Here is a 14064-nt window from a genome sequence, read left to right as displayed (position 1 = left end):
GGTAAATTTATCCATTTCTGTAAATCCTCTATTATTTGACTAACTAGTGTCAAGTAATTAAGTTTGTATAGGTTTTTAAGATTTTTTATCCACCATAATTCCAAGGTATCTTATCCCATTTGGGGACCACTTAAATGGGCTCCTTTGCTGATTTTCCACATAATCAAAGTTTGAGAGTGGAAGAATTTCACTTTTTTCGTAATTTACTTTGTATCTTGAGACAGACCCAAAAGTACGTAAAACTGTTTGTAATTTAGCGAGGGAATCAAATGGACTTGTTAAGTACAGAATTATATCATCTGCCAGAAGATTGATTTTATGTCGTCTGACTCACTTTTACCCCCTTTATCTCTGAATCTTGTCTAATTATCCTGGCCAAAGGCTCGATGGCTATAACAAAGAGCCAAGGGGATAAAGGACAACCTTGTCTGCTAGATCTGCTCAGGGGGAAGGCAGTGGACATTTGTCCGTTGGTAATAATTTTAGCTTGTGGTTTCTTATAAAGTGCTCTGACCCAGTTTGTGAAATAAGAACCAAATCCGAATTTAGATAAGACCTTGAATAAATACGGCCACTCAAGCCTATCAAAGGCCTTTTCGGCGTCTAAAGTAACAGCTATACTAGGTTCGGCACTGGAGGTTGCCTTAGGAATAATATTAAGTAACCTACACAAATAATTGGCAGAGGATCTCTTCTGGATAAAACCGAACTGGTTTAAGTTTGTCAATTTTGGTAAGTATTTACTTAGCCTATTTGCTAAAGCTTTAGAAATCAATTTGTAATCTGTATTCAAAAGTGAGAACCCATCTTCCCGTGGTGATTTATTAGATTGTAGCGAAGACAAAGCCTTTTTGATTTCTTTTGAAGTAAATGGGAGATCTAGATCCCTCTGGTCCTCCTGATTCAGTTTATGTAACTCAATATCAGATAAAAATGTATCTATTGTGGATAGATCTTCTGGTGATTCCGACTTATATAGAATAACATAAAAGTTTTTAAATGAACGACGGGGTAGTTGAGGCTGACTTAGTTTTAGAAATTGAAGTTGCAGATTTATCTAAAATTGGATCTAAACAGAAATTAAAATCTCCTCCCATGAGAATATGTTTGTGGCCTCCTGATACTTTAAGAAAAATGTCCTGAATAAAGGAAATGTCATCATAACTGGGGGCATAAAGGTTTAACAAAGTCCAGTATTCCGAATAAATTTGACAATATATCAAAACATAGCAGCCTAATGGATCACTAATTGTATCCTGAATAGTGATGGGAATGTTTTTATTTATTAAAATAGTGACTCCTCTTGCCTTAGAGCTGAAAGATGAAGAGAAAACTTGGCCTATCCACGTTCTCTTTGATTTTTTGTGCTCTTGCGTAGTAAGATGAGTTTCCTGGATAAAGGCTATATCCGTTTTAATGTTTTTAAAGTATGTTAGCACCCTTTTCCTTTTAAAGGGCCCATTTAAACTATTAACATTAAAACTGACAAATTCCACCACCTTCTTCATTATTCTTCAAAATTAAGAAGTTTGACAGTAACTGTCCTTATAGTCTCTCAGCAGTAAGCTTAAAGAAAATGCCTCTCTTTTGATAGAACCAAACAGAAAAATATAGATGAAACCAAACCCTCCCCGTTCCCTTAAGCGCCGACCCCCTGAACACTCGGCACCATCCAAAAACACCGGCCGGGACCTCTGTTGCACGCTCTCTAGAAGTATCATACCTAACTAACACCTTACTGGGCCCGGAGCTCTTTGTATAGGAACTTGTAATCACTCGGTATATTATAACATGAAATGTAAACATTGTCACACCCGCTTTAACTATAAATATGGTAGTTGAAATTATCTTTTAAGTACTGCCTCAAAACGATAAATACCCTTTGTTGTGGATGACGTCCAAAAATAGAATAATAAAGATGAAATAATAATAAAAACAACATTGATAACCATAACAAGGAAATTATGACAGGGATGGTGTCACTCTTTCATAAAAGTTCTTATATAGTTCGTGGAAAGCATATGCATGAATGTCGCTCTCCTCTTGCTGTTAGAGGAGCTGCAGTGCTGCACCTGTAAGCACCAAAGGGGATCAGGACCCATCACCTCCCTCGGGTGTTTTAAAAAACCTCTTCTCTCCGTTGGGTAGGGTAACTCTCAAAATCACTGGGTGGAGAAGGCTAAATTGGAGTTTCTTTGCATGCAGCTCCTTCTTAACATGATTGTATTCCTTTCTGTGCCTCACCAGACTTGTGCTCAGATCTGGGAACAACATCACCGCGTTTCCTTTGTAAGTCATTTGTCCACCTTTATCTCTGGAAATCTTAGCAGCTTTTCTCCTGGTCTTGGTACTTGAACAGTCGGATGAGGATGGGTCTGGGCCGTTTTTCTGTTGGAGAGCGAAGTGTCGGGTACCGATGTGCTCGTTCAATAATCAGTGGCTCGGGAAAGTGCTCTCGTCCTAGCAAGAGCCACACCGATCTGTCCTTCTCCGCCCTCCTGTAGGTTATCAATGTAGAGATTATTGTGTCGGCTTTGATTCTCCAGTTGATCCACTTTATCCATGAGAAAGTCCTTCTCCTTAACCAGGCGGAGGATACTGGAGTCCAAATCAGTTAGCTTGTCTTCGGCTGTGCTAATCTGCTCCTCCGCCTCCGTAATGTGTGAGCACATCCCATCTCTCACCATTTTCAGCCCAGAAATAGACTGGTTAATTTCGGCAGTTTTGGTGTCGAGTTTCTGCTTCATTGCCCCGTTTTATCTCTTGTAATATAGCGTACCTTCCTTACACTTCACGTTGGTCCTTGGCCGCCATGTTGCACTTGGTGCTCGCTCCGCGTGTTACAGCTTCCCGAGAAGAAAAGTGGTCAACAATCGAGCTTTGAGTCTTGTTTCGAGATCTCAAGTCCATATTTCACCTGTTAGGTGAAGTTAGAGGTAGGGTGGGTGTTATTTATAAGTTAAGCCTGATGTCTTCTTAGCACAGCTAAGACTCCTGGTAATTTTTTTTCTTATTTTATTTTTTTTTTCTATGTTAATGGTTTTTGTGCTTGGTAACATGATTTCTGTCTTCAGCCCACAAGTATCAATATTGTCTTAACTCTCTACCAAAAAGTAAGCGCATTTTCATTCAGACTATTCACTTCAATGTTTCCTCTTCTTTTGTGGTGCCTAAAATCACATTTGGATTTAGTTGATCTCAGTAAAGTGAGGAGACACTGGGTGTGGTTGAACAGAGGAGAGAGTGTTGATTGAAGGCACCTATGAGGTGTGAGAGTGAGAGATACTAAAATTTTTGTTGCTCAGGCTTTCTCACATTTACTTTCCCATAAACATTTGAATATTTTTGTTGGGGCTTAAGAAGCCTTAAACTGACTGAACCCAAGGGGGGTTAAGTTTTGATTGACTCTTAGGGACGTTTGATTTGACGACTCATTTAGGTTTGTGGGGCCTTTTGATTTGTGAACAACTGAACTCTGGGGATGCTTGATTTGTTGACTCACTGAACTTTGGGGACTTGTAATTTATAACCCAATTGAACTCTGGGGTTGTTGGATTTATGGACTCGTCAAACTTTGGGGACGTTTGAGTCAGATTCAGATGTTGGATTTGAGGATGTTTGATTTGTGGACTCATTGAGCTTTGGGAACCACTGATTTATGGAATCATTGGGGACGTTTGATTTGTAACAACAAATTGATTAAACTGATAACAATCGACAATCAAGTGTTGGCAAAGAATTTATGCATCAGTTTGTTGTATTGCGCTATTATGGCATGACTTGGTGTGGCATGGGGCAGTTAAAGTCATACTTGGACAGCTGATGAACTTTACTAACACCTAGCTGAATTCGTCTCTGATGATTAATGCAAATAATGAGGAGAGACATCGAAAACTTTTTCCCAAGATGGGGTAAAATGGCATCTGAAGGCATCAGTGCTGCAGCCCTTTTCGAGGTATTGCCAGGACCCCGACATCCCCAGTGTGCAAAGGTGCGAGGGGCCTGTTCAGTGATGTCAGTGCCCAAGCACTGCATACTGCACATGTTGTTATCACCCAATGGTTCCCACACTCCTGGGCCAACATGCATCAGGGTATGAGGGCCCTTCAGTGCTGCATGTTAGTTATTTTTTATTTTTATGCCCCTGCTTTGGGCCCCTTAACATGCTCGTTTTTATTTTTAATTTTATTTATTCAACCTTTATTTAACCAGATAAAGACCCATTAAGATCGAGATCTCTTTCATAAGGGTGAGCGAGAGGTCAGCAGCACACGTCATAATAAAAATTAAAGAGAAAGATTAAAAACAATATGTTAAAACAGACAATAATTAAGAATTAGACCTAGATCATATTTTAAAGTGCAGGAATAGGAGTCACAATAACAACTTAAAAACACAGGTGCTGTTCTATGGTCTCATGTTGTCCATAAGATTGAACGAAAGTTTTCCAGCGAATGAGTTCTGGCAGTTTCTCATAAACAAATTGGCACACATATGTGTAGTCTGAAAAAGCTAGATTTGTGTAGGTTTTACAAATGACCCTCAGGAATTGCCTTAATAGCACCAACTTTCATGCTTCTTATAAAGCGACTTTCACCTAGAAATGTGAAATTTAACGTGCAGATTTGGCTTAGGGAGATCTACAAACAAGTTTCTTGGAGCAAAACCCAAACCCCATCAGGAAATCCACCATTTTGAATAAATTAGCAAAAATGTAGGTGTTTTGGGCCTGTTCCAGGGGTCTTATTTGATTGCACTAGTTTAAATTTGACTTGAATCATGCTTAAAAGTGCTTCTTTTCAAAAACTGGGGAGTTTTTCTACTTTCAAGTGGCTTATTGAGCTAAAAACTGCTATAAATTATGAAAAGTTGAACAGAAACTCCCATATCAGTCAGTTAAATTGAGTTTACATTGATTAAATGTTGACCCTTGTTGATTAGCAGCAAATCAGTGCCTCCATGAGTGAGTAATGGCAGATAACAGGCATGTTGTGCTTTTAGCTTTTATTTTACAGCAGCTCCAAATAGGCACTATGCAATAAGAACTAAAAATCAGTCTTCTATTGTGGCAATCTTAGGGTTAAACTCAGTTAATGCAAGCTATCACTGAGATTGTAGCTACATCTGAGTCCTGTCATGACATAAGGCTTGAGCAGTAAACTCCAAGTAGAGAAACATTCTTGTTTATATGCATATAGATTGGGATTCTGTCGAAGTGCATGTTCAAAGACAGACCTCAACCTCTATTGGATGACAAATCAGCTGTACGTAACCAGGCAAGAACTAACAGGAAATCAATACATCCAGCCACCTTTCCCACATCAATACAGCGTCTCACTTTCCTGCTCATCTCGCCGTCTTTCTCTCTCTCTTTTGTTCCATTTTCCGATTGTAGTGTTCTTCTTTGAAAGCCACAGCATCTCTATTTTAAGGACTTTGTTTCTCTGTTTTGTGTTGAAATGATCGGACTCTCAGGCAGGGGGATGCAGCTCTGAGGATGAGCGGGTGGCGAGTTGATGTTTGGGGTCCTGTTTCTCCTAACCAGATCTATATGAGGTGGTGACAGCTGGAGGAATGCAGCGCTAATTCCCTTAACACGAGTCATGTAACCTGCAGTGCTCGCTCACCCTTCAGAGCAATAGATCCGTCTGGGTGGTCAGGCAGAGAGAGAAATCACCATCTATAGTGAGAGTGTGATATACTGCACAACTATTTAGTCTCTGTCTGAAACAGTGTGTGTTTGCAGGAATATGTTACTGTACCATGCAAGCAGAAGGTGCGGCTGTGTGTGGCCTTCCCTAATGGCCAGACCAGACTGCACCTTCAACAATGAGTTCAGCAAGTGACACATTTCTGTCTGTCTACTCACACAAAGTGGGACAGTACATGAGCAGGAGAGAGGGCTTGCAGTTTAACTTGCAGAAACATGAAGATTTACGTAATTTCATTCTTGTGACAATTTTTTTTCCTCATATAAAATGACTTCCTCTTAATTAATTTGTACGAAGCAAGTGGTAGGTAGCCCTTAATGCAGTTTTGTGGGTGTCCACTTGAGGCCTGAAGCAAAAAAGCAAAGGAACCATTGGGTCCCTTATTAAAATGTTGAATTTTACAGCAAAAATAAACATGTTTTAAACTGTAAAGATAAGAGCAGTGAAAGAACAGTGACCAGACCTTCAGATCCATCTCTGTAAACACATATCCTCCTTCAATAAAACGGTAAAATGATAACGAAAAGATGTAGTCCTTTTAAGATTAAATGATTACTGTGATTAGTATTACGAAGGCACTCTTTAGCAAAGACACCACAAATGAGCATAAAACAGAAATGCTGAAATGCTGTTTTAAAGCTCCTGTGTAGAACTTTCTTACAAAGTTAATTCACTTTTGCCACCACCTGTGGACAAAGACACCTACACATTGGGACATTGGACAAGGACATTGGATAAAAACACATGGGTTTTGTCAGTGGAAGTGGCTAAATGGCTCAGTGGCGCCCCCTACAAAATTTTTAAATGTAAGCCCCAGCAACATGTATAATACAGCTGCAACAACCCATCAATTAAATCTATAACAACAAACAATCAAAAATGTTGGAATATCATTTTTGCATTATTTTGTTGTGTTGTGCAAATATGGCATCACACAGCTGATAACTTTACCAACACTGAGCTGAGTTCTTCTCTGCTCATAATCTGACGATTGACAGAAATAATGAGGAGAACAGTTGATCAACAACTGTTTTCCATGATGGAGACGAGATGCTGGTGATGTGAAAATAATTCCTTATCCTAACAATTCCAATGGAACCTCACTTTTGATTTTTGTTTCGAGGCGTGACAGGATACAGAAAGGACCGCAGTGGACTATCAGTCATTCATGATATTTCCCCAACTCTCTTCATGTTTTGTGTAAAAGACATCAGCTGGTAAACCTTTTTTTGTGTCCAATGGGCATCAGTGCTGCAGCTCTTTCTGCAGCACTGCCCGGACCTTGACATGCACCAAACCTTGGCATCCACCAAGGTGCATGCAAGGGCCCATTCAGTGCAGCTTGCAGCCTAAGTTTATTACCATTTTTCTACTTTCCTTGAAACCTGGGGTATAGGTAACACCTTTAATACCTATTTTTCTTCTAGAAAGGTGACTGCATTTCCACTCAGAGGATCAATGAGTAATCTTTTATCTTTAATGTTGAGTTTTATTCATTATTGTTATCAGCACTCTCAAAGCATTTTACTGCCTCATGATGTTTTTGGCTTTGAGGCAAAAATCTCAGTTGACCAAAACTGTCAGCAGGACCAGAAACCAGCAGAGATGAGTGAGAAAATAGATTTTTTTGCTCTTGAATCGACTCTTTAATGGTGTATGCAGAGGAGATGTTGAGGACATTAGGATTGAGAGAATTAGAAGATTAGGCTCGGATATAGAAGTACACAATCACATCGCTCTTATACTGTTATTTCAAGAAACACACAAACCTACAGTGAATGCATGCAGCAAAACATCTTTGACATGTATTCATGTATTATGTCAGTATTACACAATCCCATGCATGCAAACAAACACACTGATTTACTAAGGGAGTGTTTTTTTTGCCTCTCTTGATTGTCATGTGTGATTGATGAGCTGTCTCACCCCGCCTGGAGCCGCAGTCTCGAGATAGTGAGGCAGTACACTGTGTACACATCAGATAGCTTTTTATAAGATTGTCTCAGTTGGCAGATGGAGTCCCTAGTGTAGGCAGGAGAAGACGAAATGACCGTACACAAGAACTTCATCTCCCTCTGTGTCTCCGTCTCTCTCCTACGCATTTGCACATGCTGTTTGTCCTCCACTGTCTTGTTATTCCGTCTCACACTCTTTCCCTCTCTCCCTCCCTTAACTTTAAGACACACAAACACATAAACAGAAGGGTAACGGCACATGGCGTTTGTGGATTAGGTTTGAAGTGCAGCTGACGAGGCGTTGATGCGTCAGGAGAGTCTCTGTTGACAGGCTTCTAATGCAGCGTGGCACTGGGCAGAATGGGCACACACAGAGGAGGAGGGAGGGAGAGTAAACTGTAAACCGACACTTAGGCTGAATGGAGCTGTTTGTCACTGTGGGTAGCAATTACTCAAACCGGCTCGGCTTTGAGTAAACTCCCCATGTAAGGGTGCCCCCTTCTTGCCAGGGCTGGGAGAGGCGAGGAGGGTGTGTTGACAAATCTTGTGGCCTGGTCCTCTCATGTTTGAACGCACTCAGGCTGAGCGTCCACCTGTTGACAGCGCCCACCTGTTGACTCTTCCCTCTGCATCTGTGTTTGTTCACGCAGAGCTAAGTCTCCAGCCATAGCAGCTTGAATTAAAACAGTCAGGTTACTGAGATATGCAGATAAAGCATGGCCCTAGGTCACGCTTAGTGCTGCAGCAGGGCTTGGTTTAGCAGCTGCAGAAAGAGGAACTAGATTGGGCTTTCCCAGCATTGGGAGGGGTCAATGTGGGTGACTTTTCTCATTAAAAGAAATTTATATAGGGCATATGCAGAAAATCTGACTTTAATTGTAATAATTTTAATACTTTTTCCAGGACCCTCTTTGTAAACCTGATGGGACAACACACACGAATGTTGGCTACTACAATAAGAGTGTGGATACAGTGGGGCGTTTTAGTCGGACATCCCATAGCAGAGTCAGATTCAGAGAAAACACATGGGAGAGTCACAAAAGGTAATACTACACGACAGAAATAAATTAACTTACTGAAATAATTAGAGAAAGACATCAACAGATACAGTAGCCTGATGTCACCCCTTCACCTCATTTTTTTTTTATCAGAGTCACACTGACCTTAATTATAACACCAATTAAACTAATGAAAATCACGCATGTGCTGATGAGCTTGAACATAACCTGCAAATTACACAGAGTCAGAAAGCCTAAGTCATCAGGAGAGGCAGAGGTAGCACATACCTTGGAAGTTTGCTGCTCCATGTGGACAAATCCAAGTCCTCTTGGCTTGAAAATGGTCACTGAAGGAAATTTCTGTTTACTAAAATTGCTCTCAGACTTGGTCAGCTTTTGCCATAACACAAATGCTAACAGTGCTAACATTAAAACAGTCTTTGCAAACTGCTTTAATTTTCTAAATATGTCCAGGTACAGTTGCTATGATTCTAACATATTTTCCTCAAACCACTTCACAAAAACTTGCCTGTACCGGTCATTTACACGCACACATCTTTTGCTATAGATGCAGCAGAGTTTTGAGCATGCACTGACATCTCACAAACCATAACATTAGCGTTTGCATTAGCAACGTTAAACCTGGCATGGTTCCAAAAGAATTACACGTTATTGAAATACAAAGAACAAACACAGAAATATAAGCACATTTTTTCAGTCAATCAGTTTTTGCCTAATTGATCAATCAACTTTTAATACTTTTTAATGCCGCATGGACACCCAGTTATAAAACTCAAAGTCCCTATAAAGTGAAATCTAAACCTTGTGTCTTAACAAACTAGATGTGTTTGAATAAGGTTGCTGTAAACATGTGGAAATAGAGATTTACTGCCTCATCTTTCATGATTTTCAAGCTTAATTTAAAAAAACTCAAAGACGTTTTTCCTGACTGAAACTTGGTCTGGTGATTTACAACACAGTGACCTGTCATACAACAAACCTGAAACAGATTTTTTTTAAATCACTTCACAGGGACTTTATCATAATAAAAAAAGTCACCAAAACAAATAGTGTATTTTAGGGCAAAAATTACTATCGGGATTATACTGATTAACAGAAATAATTAGTTTTATAGACAAATATAACAATAAACGCTGAAACATTTACCAAATGACAAAACTTATGGACAAAACAAATGCTTAACTTTTAATCTCTATTACAGTTATCTTTTTTCATTCTCATCATTAATGGATGTACTGTAAATCTAGATGAGGTTTCACTCCTTTGTTGCTCAGAAATTCTTCCAGATTAGCATGAAAAGGAAAGTTTGAACCCTTTTGCACCAGTGATTTCTGTGTTTCTTTCACCTTTTAAATAAGACTGGAAATGTTGGCCAAAGCATGCAGTTTTTGAATGAAACCTACCAGATGAATATTTTTCTCCTAAGCTGATCGTGCGTAAATTTAGTCTCCAATGAGCTTTGAAATTTGCTCCCCCTTGGTGCAGACGTTCATGTTATTGCAGGTTTTCCGCATTCTGATGACTGAGAGCGCAAACACAAAGCAGTCGACTGTGAACGACACCAACAGTAAGCTGCATGGGAGAATCTGCACTGTGATCTCGACATCCACGCATCAGTGAAATTTGTGGGTGCAGGGAGGACAGCTTTTGAAAATGTCAGTTCCTCATTCTATATTTATCCACTCTTGCTCCCCCCTCTTTGCCTTGTCACTCTTTTTATTTCATTTGCACATCACTTGTGCGCCGTTTTGATGTTTTGCGTCGAGCTGTCAGGAACCAGATGAAGTTTCTTTGACAGACACCTTGGTATCTCGTTTCTGTTACAGGAACTCTGTAAGAGTGTGGCTGTCACCTGTGTTGCTGTTTGTTTCATGTTAGTGGACTTTTTTTGTCTTTGAAGTAGTGAATCAAAACCGACAAAAATTATATATATTGCATAATAGCTGGGCTTTTACGACCAACGTAAATTGCTAATGATATACCAGCTCTATGCATGGTATAACTTACAATCAGCAGCTTAAGTCAAGGCCATGCTTCTTTCTATAATCACTACCCACAGCTTCTCTGGAGACATGGTTTCCTGGTAGCTTTCCTCATAATACACATGAAGTTTTCTATGCTTTCTAATGCTCCACCACTATGTAAGATGATGAGTGTGTTGCAAGACCTAAGTAAAGAAGTAAACAGTGAGTAAGTGGCTGCAAAGACAGATCTATGTGTTTCTTTGGACTCTGTGTTTTTCAGGCTCAGACATCACATCTGCTTAGGATACTTATTGATTGGGATTAACAACAGACTGGCATGCTGAACTCCATTAGCAGGCTGATTGACAGAAACAGCTCTCTACTTGCTGTTTTATCTTTATATTTTTGGGATAAATAAAGGGATATTTCAGTATTTTTGAAATTGAGTCGTACACTCTAAACCCGAATTAGTTGACATTACTAATAAGCACAAGTACACGGATTGCCTATACCAGTTTAGTTTTTACACAAGCTAAAACTAAAGAAGTTAAGTTGTATTAACACAGAACCTTAGTTTTATGCAGTAGGCATATTAAGTGTATATTAGTAGTCTTTACTGATCATTAGTTCGCATAAATGAAGTCTAAGTTGTATGAAATAACAATGCTAAGTTTAACTTACATAAAAATATATTGTGGCGATCCAAGAAGCAGTCACCTGGAGCAGGGACTTCTGGGAGTGCTTTGTGTGTAAGAATTTGTTCTTCTACCTTTTTTATAATGTTCATGTTCATTGCATTTAGTTTATTAGTTCGTGTTTGTAGTGAGAAGTGTTTTTTGAAGTGTGACACCATGAGTGAGGGGGTCAATGTTGCAGACCACACTGTCTGTATGTGACTGTATCTGTGGTTCTGAATAAATGATAGCTGCTCATGCTTCCTGTGTGAGAGCTTGGCAAACTCATTCAACCTGTCTGGGAGCCATTCCTCCTCACTGCTTGCCACAATATGAAAGTAGAATAGCACTCAGAAAACGCAGACTTCCGCCATTAGCCCTATCTCCCAACAGTGAAGAGTCCTTTAAAAACATTCCTGGATCCAGACAGTGCTCCAGATCAGCTGATTACTCCCTCCCTGGTGGGGTGGAGACACAGTGAGGTGAAGCATTGGCTTTACTACATGTGGAAGTCATGACGGAAGCATTGCCTGCCGGTGCCAACAGATGCACTGACAGTCTCACCCATGTTTTTTTTTAAATTTTGAAATAACCCCTCCTCTTAAGGAACTAAACATGTTAGGTTTTCACAGCTTAACATGATTATTGCATTGCATCTCTTAGCTGAATAGTACAAACGACTAATCTGTTTTAATAATGTCAATGTTTTTTGACAAAACACGGAAGAATAAGTAATGATTACTAAAAAGTTTAGGTAGAAACAAAATCCAGGTTTACAGTATATGAGGTACTGAGCAGTAGTAGTGGTATTAGCCTCCAGTGGAGCATTGCTCCTTAGAGAAAGACTCACTGGTTGTACTGGCCAGGAAGCTAGGCTACACAGATGGGTACAGTTTCTCAGTGGAATTTAGTGAGTTTTTGGTAAAAATGGGCCACAAAACTATGTCAGCTCAAACATATGCACTATAAAAAAATTTTGAAGCATTTTTTTTTTTTTTTTTTTTTTAACCCAGGATGGTGTGGGCGTGTCTGTTGAATGAGCTGAAGCCACGCCCACTCAGGAGAAATTCAATCCTCTCAATTAAAAAAAAGCTACAATCTGAGTTGGGGAAAGCAGTCCCGCCTCTTGACCTTTGGTTGACCTTAGAAGAAAAGACAAAGTCCGTTTTCTGGCTCAAATCTCCATTATGATACTTTAAATGATCCATAGACCACTGTTGCTGATAAATTTGGCATATTTACCACAAATGAACAGAAAAAACAGCATTGAATGATTGTTTACTTTCAACAAAGGCAGTGACATCAGCTAACAACAGACTGCACTGAGATTAACTGCTCTGTGATTTTATATTGTAGTGTTAGAGGGGCGGAGTCATTCCCTATGTGGGTTTGTGACATCATGAGCCCACATATTGGCCCCGCCCAAATTTAACCAAGCCAGGAAAGAGGTGAAAAACTTTAATGGTCTAAATCCAAAATCCAGTCACATATAGATCTCAGTGTTTTCACATGTTTACAGCAACCATATTCCAACATATCAAGAGTGTTGAGACAAAACCTTGGATTTCACTTTACAGGGTCTTTAAAGGTATTTAAACTTTTTGGTTTTACATTGAAAGTGGCTGTTTGGGTGTTGTGATGATGTAGCCACCTTTACCGAGTCATGTCAATGATGTAGTCATTTTTCCCAAATAAACACAAACAAGTAGAGCAATATTGAGCCACAGTGGCTTTTATACACTAGGTGGGCTCCCTCTTTCAATGGATTTTGTTTCTATCATAACACCACAGTCATAAGGACAGAGGAGGGTCAGTTTACTGGAAGACCACACGTCTGAAATAATCCACCCTTAGAACAGAGAGAACCCTCTCTGAATGCTCCCAATTCTGTCCGTTTTACTGCCTGTGTCTGCACTTTATGGGGTGAAAGTCCAAAAATATGCCATCTGTATGGCTGTCTGTAAATGTGCAAACCACTCATTTGGCCTAAATTATAGTCTTTGACTTTTCCAAAACAACATGAAATTTCTTATGAAGTATGATGTTTGCATTTTAGGTGTTGGTTGCCTTTGCATATTACTGTATAGATGTGTGTGTGTTATACATGGAACAGCCTCATGTGACCATACCACAGGGGAGCATTTGTTTCCATTACAGTAAATGAGAGCAGCTTTGCATATTGTGAGCCTGTCATGGTTGGGGCCAGTGGTTAGCATATGGTTATCTTTTATTACAGCATTATGAAAGCTTACTTTTACACCTTCATGATGGTTGCACTTACTGTTTGAATGCCAGTCTTCAAAATATTTTCCTATGTGTTGTCACTTGTAGGGCAGTTGAACCTCCTCTGAGCACTCTAACCAGACTGTGTGTCTACAGCGCAGTCCCCAGCCTTGCTAATCGTTATGTCTGTGCAGAGCAACTTTCCTGTCAATCATCGCCACAGTGGCACTTTTGTTCCCAGGCCTCTGCCCCCCCTCCACCTTCCCGTCAGAAGCCCTCAGTCTGAGGAACAGAAGACAAAGGGATGACGGATGGGTGAAGGTCCCTCGCAGGGAAGTACAGTATAGAAGGTGTGTGCTGTAAAGGGCCACAATGAGCACATTCAGGCAGACACAATACAGAGCCAGGGACAGTGAAGGCAGCAGGCTGTGAGAGGAGCCCAGCATCGGGCCAGCACGGTCCCCTACAGCAGTCAGCCAGCAGCCGCACAGAGCCAGAGGTAATCACCAAGTGCTGAA

General features: G+C 40.1%; 1 protein-coding gene across 5 annotated transcripts in view; it reads left to right on the top strand.

Moving 5' to 3' along the window:
* The window catches only part of LOC121512990 (transcription factor HIVEP3), a 76431-nt gene that overhangs the window by 21885 nt on the left and 40482 nt on the right, over nt 1-14064 (top strand). The window contains exon 1 of one of the 5 annotated variants that reach the window (XM_041792437.1): nt 8605-8709. The exons of 3 other annotated variants lie outside the window; for them this stretch is intronic. The gene's annotated coding sequence lies outside the window, so the exon portion shown is untranslated. Of the gene's footprint in view, nt 1-8604; nt 8710-14064 lie in introns of those variants that run through there. One more of the 5 variants, XM_041792436.1, reaches the window with a different exon arrangement.

The sequence above is a fragment of the Cheilinus undulatus genome, linkage group 8 (genome assembly GCF_018320785.1).
Source record: "Cheilinus undulatus linkage group 8, ASM1832078v1, whole genome shotgun sequence".
Lineage (NCBI taxonomy): Eukaryota > Metazoa > Chordata > Actinopteri > Labriformes > Labridae > Cheilinus > Cheilinus undulatus.
Note: the sequence above shows the minus strand (reverse complement) of the source record. Positions and strands in the feature narration are given on the sequence as shown.